This window comes from Sceloporus occidentalis, unplaced genomic scaffold, assembly GCF_023333645.1.
Source record: "Sceloporus occidentalis isolate IW3139 unplaced genomic scaffold, rSceOcc1.0.p SCAF_24, whole genome shotgun sequence".
Taxonomy (NCBI): Eukaryota; Metazoa; Chordata; class Lepidosauria; order Squamata; family Phrynosomatidae; genus Sceloporus; species Sceloporus occidentalis.
This window is the reverse complement of record NW_028317004.1, coordinates 9,203,319-9,217,967: the sequence shown is the minus strand read 5'-3', so window position 1 is coordinate 9,217,967 and position 14,649 is coordinate 9,203,319.

Here is a 14,649-nt window from a genome sequence, read left to right as displayed (position 1 = left end):
CTTCAAGTTACTGTGTTGGGAACCCCCAGCTGGGAAGCTGCAGCCACAAGAAAAGAGATACTCTGCAGGTAGGTGCTTGATTCTGTGGTTATGGATGTCGACGTGTATGCACGCGTGTGGAATATCTCTGCATGAACGCATGTAGTTGTGCTTGTTAATGATATGTATGTATGTATGTGCATTCTGCCTTTGTGCGTCAATCTTTTTTATTATGCAAGTACAGAAACAATATCTCTGCTTCCATGACACTTAAAGATTTATTTTTATACTGTGTTGTCTAATGGGTCCTGGGTCATGTGTGGGCGTTTAGGCGGCTAACTTGCATTCATGCAGCTTTTAGGAATCCTGGGGATGGAGCCATCACCTTCAAAAATAAAGTCAAAAGAGTGTTAATATTTAAAAACAGGCATCAGCTGATGCTAAACTAAATGAGTGTTCTTTGATTGAAATGCTGTTGGTTTAGGTGGATGAAAGGCATCTATGAAAGAAATTCCTAGCTTCAAATTAAGGATAAAAGAATATAAGGGCATTTGTGTTCCTTTATTAACACATTTGCACATCTACACTTCTCTTTCTTTATTGGTTACTTATTTTTAAACTTTAAATTACTGCATTACGGTCATAACGATAGGAGAACGTCAACTTCTTTATAATTGATATATTGGAAATCGGCAATTTATGTTGCTTTCCTAAGGTAAAATTAGGACACTACCTAAAAATATAAACCAAAGGTTTGTAGTTAAATGATTTTCATATGTAAGCTCAACCTGCGACACGTACTTTTCTAATACTGAAAGTAGTCTTGGTTTCCTTCTTGAGATTCTGCATTCTGAAAGGACACATAAACCCGTAACTGTTCTAGAGAAATGCTTTAACCTCTTTAGGACCAGGGTCTTTTCTGCTATAGGACCAGCACAATTTTCATATTTGTGTTATATGTTTCTTCAACAGTTATTTCCCTCTTCCTCATTTAGTGTACCCACAAAAATTCTATATTTGTTTTTTCAGGACAGGGTTTTTTTCCCCCCCATTTTTAAGTCATATTCTTATACATATTTAGTTGTATACATTACCACAGCTAGTGTGAATGTGAAAAAAATCCCAAATAACCTACCCGATATTCATATATAATTTTAGTTTTCTAGTTTTTATAGATTTTTTTTTAACTATCACCTTACCCTGTCTAATTTTCCACTGCAGTAGCTAGCAATATATATTAAAAATGTGCATATGAAAAATTAGCCCCTTAGGATCAAGTAGAAATGCAATGTACGGTATGGGGGAAGTGGGGAGTGTTTTTAAAAAAAAAAAAAATAAAAAAAAAGTTTACTTTGGTCTTGGGACCCATGCAATCATGTTTCAGCTCATGATCACAGTAACAATTTGAGGGGCAGAGAACAAAGACAAAGGCGCTTCCTACAAGTACTGCCATTGTCATTGACAGGGAATCTGCTGTGGGCTGACTGCACCGGTCATGGAGCAGTCTTGGCAACATACAGACCTGGGACAGTTTTTTTTTTGTTTGTTTTTTTTAACCATGACGTACCAGGTACGTCATTGGTCCTCTAGGGACTTTTTTTATGACACACCTGGTACACGCCATTTCTCACAAAGGGGTTAAGCTGATGCAGTATGCATTGATTACTAACAGATTTAATTTAGTTCATCTTTTTGCATATATTAGTTTTACTAAGTACAGTTACAATAGGTAGAAAATTGTTACGTTGACATTGATATCTTTTATTGGGCCAACATAGAAAAAAATGTAGTTATATATGCTTTTAGGATCTCAAAGGCCTTTCCTTCAGAAACAGATCGGCAGTACACTTAAAATACATTAGAAACTAAATTAAAATATTGCAAGGTTAGTCACCCTGCAAATTGGTATTACATAAATATATTTATGTATCCTTTAAAACAGAAACGTGTGACCTCTGTGATTGCCACCAAGGGTTTTGCCACCAAACACTAACTCATGTTTTTCAGAGGAGTCAAATACTTATTTCACTGAGTAAAATGCAAATCAATTTATCGCTTATTTGAAATGCGTTATTCTGGATTTTGTTGTTGTTAAGTTGTCTCTCACTGTTCAAATAAACCTACCGTTAAAATTATAGACTGATCATGTCTTTGTCAGTGAGAAAACGTACAAAATCAGCAGAGTTCAAATATTTTTTTCCCTTGACTGTATGTCAGGTTGAGAGTTTAGCTTTCCCTGTCGTATATAACAATACCTGGGAGCGTTACAAATAAGCTGGCCTTGAGGCACATCAAGTAGCAACCTTCTAATTGCAGGGATAGGCAACAACAGGCATTCTGATGATTACTAAATGATCCTTGGAAAATAACGTCCAAAAAGTCTGTAAATTTGGTGCTAATTGATTTTAATGACTCACTAATTGTGCCAACCAAATGGTTCTGCCATACATAACGTTTCTCAGGAAATAACAGTGTTCATAACCATAATGAGCGCCTAGATATAAATTTATAGATTTAAAGTTTATTGCCTCAAACACTTTAGCAAACATAAATCCAAATCAAAGTCCATAGCAAGGACTTTCACAGTCCCCGTGTAGATTGACATACATTTTTAGTAGTAGATTTCATTGCTTAGTTGCGAAGCTAACCACTAGATGGCACACTTCAGTTTTTTTTCTTCAATTCGCACTATGATGGTTTTATCTGATATATTTGTTAATTTAGTTTGTTTCAAATAAACTAATGTAAGCATAGTAACTGTTTTACACTATTTATATTAAATATATGTTAGTTGCATGACATTTAAAAAATTAAATGTTAAAGTGAAAGTTACTAGAATTTACTGTTAGAGGGATTAAGATGAGAGATAAAGAGAAAAAACGGGGAATCCACAGGAAATATTTTAATTATAATGAGTGGACTTTAAGATTATGAATTCTAGACAAAATGGCAACATATTTTTTTTTACATTCTTCACACTCCCTGCCTACTTGTTAGCCCCTAAAGCCTAACTGGTACTAGCCTCATGACATTGCATTTATTTATATAGCACCAGCAAAGTCAGTATCAAGTAACTGGTATAAAAGGAGAAGAGGGCACTGCTCTTGCAAGCTTACAATCTAATTGGTGGTTGAAGGGAGGACTGCTTGGATGGGGATGAGTTGGTGGAGTCAGGATGATCTGTAGAGGTTGTTGGTCGTTCAGATGAGATGGTTTGATTAGGATGTTGGCTGAGAGTGTTAGGAAGAAAGATTGTACACTTCTCAAAAACAGTGGGTTTTTCAAAGTTGCGTACGAGGGCAAAGTCTGATAGAACGAGGAAGGGAATTCCAGAGAAGGGGTACAGCACAGGCAAAAGCCTTAATTAATGGGAAGAGGTAATGATGGTAGAAGAGGCACGCAGGTCAGGAGAGGAACGAAGAGGGCGCATAGGGGTGTATTTGGATAGGAGGATAGAAATATAAGGGAATGCTGAGTTGTTAATGGCTCTACAGGTCAGGATCAGGAGTTTGAATTTGATTACTGAAAGGTATGGGGAGCCAGTGGAGCGATTGGCACAATGCAGCAGCAGATGAGGAATGGTAACAGATAGAAAGATTAGTCCAGCTGCAGTGTCAAGGTGGGAATGAAGCAGAGAGGGGAAGACCAGTTAGTATGGAGTTGCAATAAATCAGAGAGGATTTCATAAGGTAGTGCATTAATATTTTCATAGTATCTTGTGTGAACAATGAGGGGGATTTAGGAGATATTTGTCAGGTGAAGCCGGCAGGTTTTGGTGATGGCGGAGTCAAGTAAGACACCAAGGCGGTAAACTTGGTCAGTTAGTTGGATGGTGGACTTGTCAACACTGATAGAAATATCAGAAGTAGTAGATTGAGGGGATGGTGGGATAACCATAAACTTAATCTTTGAGACGATAAGCGTAAGGTAATGCAATGCTATCCATGATGCAACTCCAAGATTTACTCCTGAGCACAATACACCCTGCCCTCTTATGAAATCCACACACCCTTCCTGTCTCCTATAAGGAGTTTGAGAGGGAAAGCTCCAGGCAGCTTGCCCTGAGATGTTCTGAGGTATGTCAATGAATCACAAATTTCCAGTTGATGCAAGTCAAATGTAAATTAAAGCATCATACATATGATATCTGAATGCCTTCAGACAAGATTCTTCAAGGTTGATGTCAGAACCCAGTACTGGGTAAGAAGATGTTTCTTACTCAATCGTGCAATGGAAATGTACCAATGAATGAAAACAAATACCATTAATGCCACTTAATTTACAAAATTAACAAGGTAGTTCTACATTTTACTTTTAGTTACCACGTTTTGTGTTCAATATGGTTTTAACATTCTGTTTACTCTATTTTACACTTTGCCTAAAGCTGTTGGAGCATTGCATATACCGTAGTTTTTGTGTGCTCTATTGATCAATGGAATTTTTAAAAAAGTTAAGCTCAAACAAAATATAAAGTCAATAAAGATTTCTTGTAAACCAAAAGTTGTAATAAACACATCTGTAAAAGTGTGTGTGTGGGGGGGGGGTTCCTGAAAACTTCCTTCTGTCTTCAAAACAAAAAGTCACATCAAATTTTGTATATGAGTCAGTGTACGGAGTCTTTACATGTATATTTAAATATACTTAAATACTTAAATACTTAAATACTTAATTAGGCAGTTTAAGGCTGGAAAATAAACAATGCATTTAGGCCCTGGAACATAGATATTGGAATCTTGTGATCTAACTCTAAGGTTTGTTATCATATTCATAACATATGGTAAAGGCTTTATATTCAAACTCATACTCCTATATATATGTGTGGCCTGCATTATATTATAAGCCCATAAAGGCTTGATTAGCCTTTCAGTTAAAATGCAATTTAGTGGTTAAAGGTTAAGGCGCTGTGACATTATTAGGAAAATAAAAAAAGGTTCTCTTAATTCCTGAACCTCAAAACTATAAAAGTAATTAAAGGTCACCACAATTAACACAAATGAGACTTTGGGAATATTTTCATTATGAAAAAGTGTTTGAGTGAAATTCCTTAATTAACCTCATGTGGTCTTAGTATGCGTAAATTAATTAATTCAAGAGCCTTCTCTTTTAACAAGTCTCCGGATTTAATCACCCCTCCCCACCGCGACTGATAATATAATTTCCCTCTCAACTGTCTTTTAACATTGGCTAACAAAATAGAACATAAAAGTCAATGCATATCATATTGCCTGGATTCATTGCTCTTTGTATGTTTTTTTTTTAATGAAATAGGTCACACAGTCCACATCATAATTAGAGCTGATAGATTTTTAGTAGGATGTTAATAGCGATGCATGCTTTCTATTCGAAAAATAAGTTGGTAGCGATAACGACAGATCTGTGAAAGGATGCATAGTTTAATGTGAAACACAAGTTGGTTTAGTGGTTAAACTAAGTTATTTTAGACTATACTATACTTTAATCCCATAACCCCAATGCCTCCGTGTTTTGAAACAAGACCTGGGACCTGCAAGTTTTATGACAAAGAAGCCTGGAGGCTCCCTAGTATATGGGACCTTGTCTATGTCATACCCCTCTCATCCCTGCACAGCCCTAGGCAATGAACCGAGAAGAAAGAGATAATTTATGGACATACCTGGGGACTTTAGTAATGAGCTGACCCCAAGACTCTTTAAATAGTAACCTTTTAATAGCTTATCACGAAGATTTCCTGTAGTAACTCGGCAAATGCAGAAGCCAAATGGCTTTAATGCTGGTCCTCATGGAATCTATGTTATTTCTTAAAGATACACTTAACTGAGTCACCTGCTGTCAGGACACGGGCCAGGGAGTCAAGGAGGAGCCCAGATGCAGGCGATTTGACAGTCTTTGTCCGTAGCCCACAATGCATAGCAAATACACACAAGGCTGGAAATACATGAAGCAGTCTCTATTGGATTGTGCTAGCAGATCAGGTAAATGCAAACAGAACTGTTTGCACAGATAGTGGCAAAATTCTCAGGATGCAGACTTCCGACACAGATCTTCGAGCGCATAGGGTATAGGCACCTCGGACTCGGAGCTGTAGCTGGACTGGCAGGGGGACTGGAGACCCTCAGGCAGGGCATATGTCAGAAAGCCCTCACACAGGGAAAACAGCACATGAACAGGGATCTCTGTAGCCAGAGTGGCGGGAGTTCTACTGGCAGGGGCCTGCTCTATATAGATGGACTTAAAGACAGCGAAGACGTAGTAAGGTTAAGGTGGGTTGGTAACTGGATGTAATTGTAAAGCCAAATCAGGTATCCAGGAGAATGGTCACAAATACGCCGAATCAGAACCAGAAGATCAGTAGAAAGAGCCACAACAGTAGTCTGCTTACACTGCAGTGCGAAGGCCCAGGCTGAAGGGTAGGGCTACACCCAGGTAACATGGCTCAGGGGATGAGAAAATTAATACCTGGGGGCTGCTGAGAGGGAAGGGTGGCCACTAGTGGCTGTAGGTACACATGACGCTAGGTAAAATTATCACATGTTCCAGGCTGGCGGGGTGGAATCCTGACACTTGCATTCAAGCACATATACCAACAATAACATACTATAGCAAAAGCACCAATAGTGAGTATCATATATGATTACAGCAGTGTAGAATAGGAAGGAGTCTGCTCCAAACTGTTTAACCCTAAGAATCTGCCCCTTTACCCTGAGACCAAGGGTCAAACCCTGACAGTTGCTTGGTATGCTTATGGACATGTGTAAACTTTTTAAGAAATATATTATGAACAAAATGAAAAGAAAAAAAATGTTCATGGGATCTTCAAAGATCAATGTGCTGTATTCACAGTGAAAGCAGTGTAAATGTCTGGATATGTACATTTTTCAGTAATAGCATGCACATCTCCCTGTTCTGTGGCTCATTTACATTGTATGGTGGAACATATTGCTGTAAAGGTGCCACATACCCGTTATGATATAAGAACAGATTAATACTCCTCTTTTAGCAGCACGAAGATGCCCAGCTGAGACCAGCTTATTTCCGATCTAGTTTACTTTACTCCCAAATGGAAAAATTTTATTTCATTTAGAGGCTTGCTGTGAGCGATATCTAGCTAGACACTCTAAAAATGCACAAACGTAATAGAGAAATTTAATTTACTGAATAATAATAATGGGGGGAAAATTAAATGCTTCATTTATTCCCACTGAAAATCATTTTAATTACTTTTATGCTCCTAGTTGAAGGCATTTTTATGCATAAATTATAAATATAAAGCTATTCTGCATAATGCTAATATGTAATTTATTGATGTATTGAACAGGATTATTTAAGTGTTCTAGATACAGTCATGTAAACTTCATTAAACGCAATAATAGTTATTTGTATAATTCAAAAATACATTTCGTGTGAGATGCTCGTACTATCACTACGTCACCTATTATTCTTTCTATAATAAATTCTATATATATATTAGATTCAATGCTCTATGAAATACCTTTCACATTGCTCGCAGAACATTGGACACTAAAAATGATCGAATAACTGTTGTTCATACTCCTATAATAAATAGCATAATAGTTGTTCATACTCCTATAATGCTGACCAGATCAGTTGCACAATAATTTATAAGCAATTAACTAAAAAGCATTTCATCTTGGATATAGTTGCCAAATGAGTTGCTTATAGGCTGGGTTTCGCCATCAAGGTCTTTTGAGTGGCCTCCATCTTGCTTTAGACCAATGCTAATGGGCATTGTGAGAAAACAATGTATGTTCAACCAGCTATTGATTTTCAGTGATATTAAGTATTTCACAATAAAACTGTGGATACAAAATATCACAACTAAACATAGCTAGGGAGTTTCCAAGTAATCACACTATGAGACCCTACAAAATCTGTTACAGCATCTTGAAAAGTCTATGTAGAAGCTCACAAAATGTCCCAGTAGTTGCCCTTATTAGCTGTTTTAGAAATCAGCTCCAAAATATGTAACCAAATTAATCTAAAAGCTGACATGAAAGAGAAACTGTGCTTGGGCAGAAAGGTGCAGGCATGGTGCTTGGGTAAGGTATCCAATTCTCCTTCATCAGTGAATCTGCATGGTATTTCAAACTAACCAATCCTTTCTAAGGTTTCAGGTTATTCCCACGGGAAACTTGTTACTAAAACTTTTCTTTGAAGAAAAAAAAAATGAGTTGTCCCTTTTTGACCACTTATTCAGACCATTCAAACCACCACATGCTACAGTAGATGCATCACTGACCTTTGCTGTGCTGCTAAAATGTTATGTTGCAATCACAGGAGCTGCTAGAGAAAAGAGGCGAGTCGGGTTACTCATTCCTTCTATGCTTTAAAAGATAGTTCAAAAGAGACTGCAGAAAATTCTATGTGAACTGTATATAATATTGGTCAGTGGAAGAAGAAAGGCTTATCTGTGAATATAATTCTTTAGTAGTCTTCTGTAAAAAAACTTTACTTTGGACAATTGGTAATGCACAGCCAAAAAATAACACTCTAAAAGTTTTTTATATTAAATGTATCATTTTTATTTTTCTATTGATTTAAATAAATGGTCCAAAAACAGAGTTGCCAAAACACAATTTTGCATAAAAAAGATAACATTTCATAATGTGTCATAATAATTTGTCATAATATGTCATAGTGTGTTAAAGGAAACCTGACCTAGGGTTGTCATTCATGTTTTATTGACCTATAGCTCTATGGCTATAGACCTTACTTTATTTATGGGTACCCCCGTTCCCTTATCTCAGCCACAGAGAACCCTAGAATGTTTCCAGGTATTTTTGTATCTAAAAGGTGGCAAAAGGCATCTGATATTTATTTTAGTTCACATGGGTGATATTTCAAGGTGGAACACTTCATAGGGCAAAATAAATATTTTAGCTTCCCATGTCAGGACCCTCCCTCATGTATGACATCCTATTGTGTGGGTCCTCCCATATAACCTGTGTGACATAACAACGTCACATGTGAAATCCCAGTTTCCACATACACATTGCCCAATTTGGGCCGTATTTTGATCATAAACTGTGAAGGCCAAACCGGCAGTCCCTATGAGTGGGCACTTGCAGCAGACGATTGGGTCATAAGCCCCCTTTGCTTGGACAGTTTCATCAAATGGTAGACTGCTAGCAGCTAATAGACTTAAGTCGTGGCAAAGCTACTGGACAATAGCCAATGTTAAGAAACACTAAGTAATATAAAACTTTAAAGCATAATAATAATAAGATGTTAGACATTACAAACTGCGTTGAATACCAATTATAGTATTTAAATAGCTGGGAGGGGTATTAAACCTCTATGAACAAGCATAAATTGTTAAGCTAAGTAAACCAAAAGGAAAATAGTAAGAAGTCATGGATTTTGCAATAGTTATCATAAAATGGATGTGGTTCTCCTGCCTTCATTTCATATTCCAGACTCAAACCCATCTGAGTAGACCTGTGCTACCCTTGCTTTTAAATAAACTCTGGGGGTTATCAGTTGTTATTTCATACATCCTGTGAGACGCGCTCCTAACTATATGCTCTAATCAGATTTGGCCATCATTTATAATATGAAATACTATTGGAGCTCCAAGGACCTTGATCATTTTTAAAGCTACACTCTTTACTGGATAGAAACACGTACAATATGACAGAAGAGTTTTATGGGTTGCACCGTTTATAATGGTTCAGATAAATCCATAAGATTAATTATATATTCTCACAGGAGATAGGTCTGTAAGCATTAGGAGCTAGAAATTAATATAGAGAAGCACTCCATGTCATGATCTAGTGCAGCACTTTTATGAGTAAAGAACTGCAAGATTTTTTTTCCCTTCTTCCTATAGAAGCAATGTGTTCTTAACGCAAAGAATACACATTATAAGGGTTAGGGAATTTCTCAACAGGAAAAATATTTTCTTACGGCTGAACACTCCTAGCTACATTTCATGAGCTTGATAGGTTTATAACTTTATTCCTCATTTTAGAATCTCTCTTTGCAGTTTTTTTCTGTATTGAAAGATAGCAAGGAAAGCGTAGAAAGGCAAAGAATTATTTGGTTACTTTCACATCTCCGGAGCCAAACCTTGCATGACAACAACTGTTGGGTTTAAATCAGTATTATGCTATATTATGAAGTATGAAGAGCTGCATACCAGCTAGAGAAATAATGGCTAGATAGCTGGACAGCATTATTTATGTATATTTTTAGAAAGCGCTCAAATATGTATCTAGTTTAGTATAATAAAGAGCAGGTACAATATGGGGACACACAAGTCTGGACAACTTTGTTGGGGGTGTGGCAAGGGGAGGGGCTGGTGGCAGTAAGTGTGTGGGGACTGGACCAGAAGTGGGTATGCTAGAGGCGGAGCCACCCATCAACCTAACCTGAGGAGCCTCTTTGCCGTACTCAGCTTCACAGCATCACCAGGAGGCCACGTGAGAGGTGCAATGGAGGTCTGTGCTGCAGTGGATAAGAAGACTGCCTCATGATTCCCATTGCCTACTCCCCACCCATTTTCCCTTTAAAAGGTGCAGCAGTCAAGTATTTCCTTGATAAGGATACAACATTTCCAGAGGCACAGAAACAGTTTATCCTCAATGCCATCTCATGGATTTTACAGAAAAATTATTTTAAATATGAACACAACTTTTATTTAAAATGGCGGGGCACGGCTATGGGCACCCCCTTCGCTCCCAGCTATACAAATCTTTTCATGTCCCATTGGGAGGACACACATGTCTTTTCTTCACACGACTGGCAGCTGAGCTTGGTGTCCAACAAAGGCTTTATAGCGTTGGAAATAGACAAAGACATTGGTGAAGACATTCTAGAGAATATTGTTCTGTGGGGATGATCACCCCCCTTTGTCAGCCAGTTTAATAGTTGTAGCTTTATTCTCTTTTAGGCTGTTTAAAGCCTTCTTTTCACTAGGGGTTAAGTTGTCACTACCCACATTGCTATTATAATTATGTACTTGGGAATGCACATTAGCTTTAAATGTTATGCCACTGAAATTATATTATCTTTAAAGCTACACCTAGACTCATATAAGCCAATTTACATAAAAAATTCCATTATTGTTATTATTTTTAATTTCTACCTCATTAATTTTTTATTTATATGCAATTTCTTCCGAGTATTTCACTTCAGGCCAAATTCTTTTCTAAAAAAGCTGTAATCTTTAGGCAACAAAATAATAGGAACATATGTTAGGAATCAAGTCATTACTTTTGGAGAAACATTGATTTTTTACAAAGTCAACACATAGCGGAGAAGGCAATGAGAGGTAGGCCTCCGTTGGCACTATTTCTTACCTTTCTGCCTCCAGTAACTCCCTTGACCTCACTGTGACAGGCAAGGTTCTGGTGCAGATTCTGAAGGTGTGCAGACTTGCTTGTGTCATTGGAACTTGGAGACTTCATGGCAACTTCTACCACTGATGAATTTGGATACTTTGGGGCTAAGCTTGGAGGCATGCACAGTATGCATTCTCTGGTGACTGGTATTCTTCTGGGACCCCACAAAATGAATTAGAGACTGCAGGGTTGTGGTCCTGAATCTCGCTGTCTCACTGAGCTCTACCTCAGTCCTGAAAGTTGGGAGGCATAGTGTTTTTTCATTTTGTTATTTCAACTAGCTAAGCCTTTATTGCAGGAAGTGTATCTTCACAATGTACCGAGAAGTCAGTAGGGTTTATTAACTAATGCAGGACTTTGTGTTTTTATATCCTTGACTTCACCATATACTAGGAAAATCCAGCACCATTTTCTCCTACAACATGGAATGTATAGAATTGGAATGCATAGTTTTGCCCACATTAACTATGCATCACACAGGGCCAGCGAAGACATTGTTGCAAGAGAATTATTCATAATGGTTAAACTGATGAACTGAAACTGCAAATCTCTTGCACACTACCACTTTTGTGAATAAATCCGTAAGCAGCTTTTACAAATTGCAGACTATTTTATTGATTATTGTCATTCTGGGAACTCATAAGTTTTTGGAACATTATTTTGTGTGACTGATGTTAGTGTGGTCACATATAATAAATGTCTGTGTTTCCTACAGCAATATCACTTTATAAACAAACCACATAAGCACAGACACCATTTTCCCATTAGTACTAATTTTATAATTTTCATATTTTCCTTCATCATTTTTTCTCTTTATAGTATTGGTTCATAATATTTGTCCTGTAAAGGACACCTGGAATATATCGAAAGTAGGTAACCAAGACAAAAACTTTCATTCTTTGATCAACATATTAGCATTTTTGAATGACAAGCAAAAATGAAAATGTGACACGAGAAGGAATGTTATAACAAAACTTGACATCAAAAAGCACTGCATTTTTGACGGTGCCCCAACATGGCTTTGATGCATGCACCTAGTATTTTAGGTACATAATTCAAAAGAATTACCTTGAGGTAATAGATCAAATCTGAAAAAAGCACAGGCTCGTGCCTCAGTGGTAGTTCACAGTAGTTCAGAAAGCAGCATGGGGCTGGAATGAAACCGAAGAGAGTTCTATGGTGCCAAGAAAAACACTCCTTAAAATGACTCATTAATCAAACTCCCTTAGGAGGGCTCCTATCACTACAAACATGGAAATGATTTTGCACCTACAGCAACACTTTAATTAATAATACAATCCAATTTGAAATGGGATTTTACGTGTACCAGTTGAAAATAGTGACCATAAACTCATTACATGCTTATTTCCATCATCGAGGCTAATGCATTAGGTGGACAGCAAGGTTGTTCATCATTTACTGTTCAACTATTAGTATTCAAATATATACCGATAAGAACTTTTCCCCAGAAATATTTTGTGTTGTTGTATTACTGCTACAATTCTAACACTATGTGTCTCACATCAATGGAAACATCATTTAGAAGCTCTATTGGAAATTTATTGATCCTAAGTTTTGTGTAAAAAAAACAAAACAGTCTGTCTGTGCCGTCTTTGCCCCAGCTTGTGAGTGCCCTCAAACAGCTTATGTGTGTCATCATTGCCCCTTGTCCACCCCCATCCAACATACACTTTGCCACACATATGTAAACACACTTATACAAATTACACATGCTAGCACACACACACTAACTCATACTCACTAACACACGCATACATTCATTCTAACACACACTCACACCACTTATGCATCTATGTTTACACACACATACATAGACATGCATGCTCACACACACTTATGCATAGACATTCAAGCTCACACACACTTATACATAGACATCCATGCTCACATGCACTTATGCATAGACGTTCATGCTCACAAATATTTATGCATGTATCACGGAAGCCTCTGTGCTTGGGGCCAGACTCCTTCCTACAAACTATGGGCCCTGGCAGGGGTTCTGCTTTTGGGAACGTAGGTACAAGGGATTACTTCTTCCTCCTGGTACAGAGTGCCATGTTTCCCCAATTACCAGAGACTCTAAAGTCTGTGGAGCACAGACGCAGGTTTGGGGCACCTGCATTTTGGGAAAGGGTACTGTGTGATTTGTTACTCTCCATCGGGTGAGGACATACAAGGCAGTGATCTCCATGGCCAGTATTTACACCAAGATCTGATATCCAGCCGGTTTCAGCCAGAAGTCAGGGAACTGCCGTGTTTACTATCTTCCCCACAGACTACAATAGCGACCCCCTACTGGACTGATGTGGGTCGACTGCAAATACTGATCCGTGTGCAAAGGAGGGCCTGATGGAGAACTACGTGTTTTGCTTTGACTGTTGTATGTAAATTGCCCCTTGTACTGTTTAAATACTGGTGTGTTTTCAATAAAACTCAGTCCTGTTTTCACCTTAACATTGGTGCTGTCTGATGCTTGGGCTGCTGGAATAACTCACAGTACATGTGTTGAATCTGCTTAGCTAAGGCTAGCCACACGCCAATGCAGCTCTGGTGCAGCGCCATCCCCCTGAAGATGTTAACAGCTGGCGTCTCAGCAGAATGAAGCTTGGCGGGAGTACCCAGTCGGGGGCAGCATCGGTTTTACCACCGGTCACGTGAAGTAACGTGACTCAGATACCATCCTGTCTCTCCGTGCCGGTTCAAAATAGGTTAGAAAGGGCCCTTCAGCCTAGACCAGACAGGTTCCAGGTTCAAGCAACCCCTGTGACCCTTGTAGTTACACCACTGGTTTAACACCCATATTAAAAGTGAACATTGTCAAATACCAACACAAAATTAATTTTTACTAGTGATGGCAGGTGCACGGCTGTTTAAAGTTTTCAATGACTTTAATTTTCATTGGATTTTGGCAAGTGCCTTTGGAGAAAGGCACATACATTTTTCAAACATCTTCTTTTTGGGCTACATTCACTCAGCTCACAAAATATTCCACCAATTTAAATAGCAATTATTTGATAGTGTAGAAGGGCTTAAAGTGTAGATGATGACGTTCTATTTTAGGTGTTAGTGAAGCTGAACATAATGTTAGGCCTGAGGAAGCACCACAGATTGCACGTGTAAATGTATTAAGGCTATTACAGATACAATTTTAAATTATACAGTCAGAAATTCTTTACCTAGAAAAGATCATATCAAATTGTGGTGTTAAGAAAGAATTAGACCATCATTACATCATTAGGTAAACTACCTGGGAATTTTCATTGCCAATCTATTTGACACAACCAAACACAAGTTGCTCATTGACCATGAG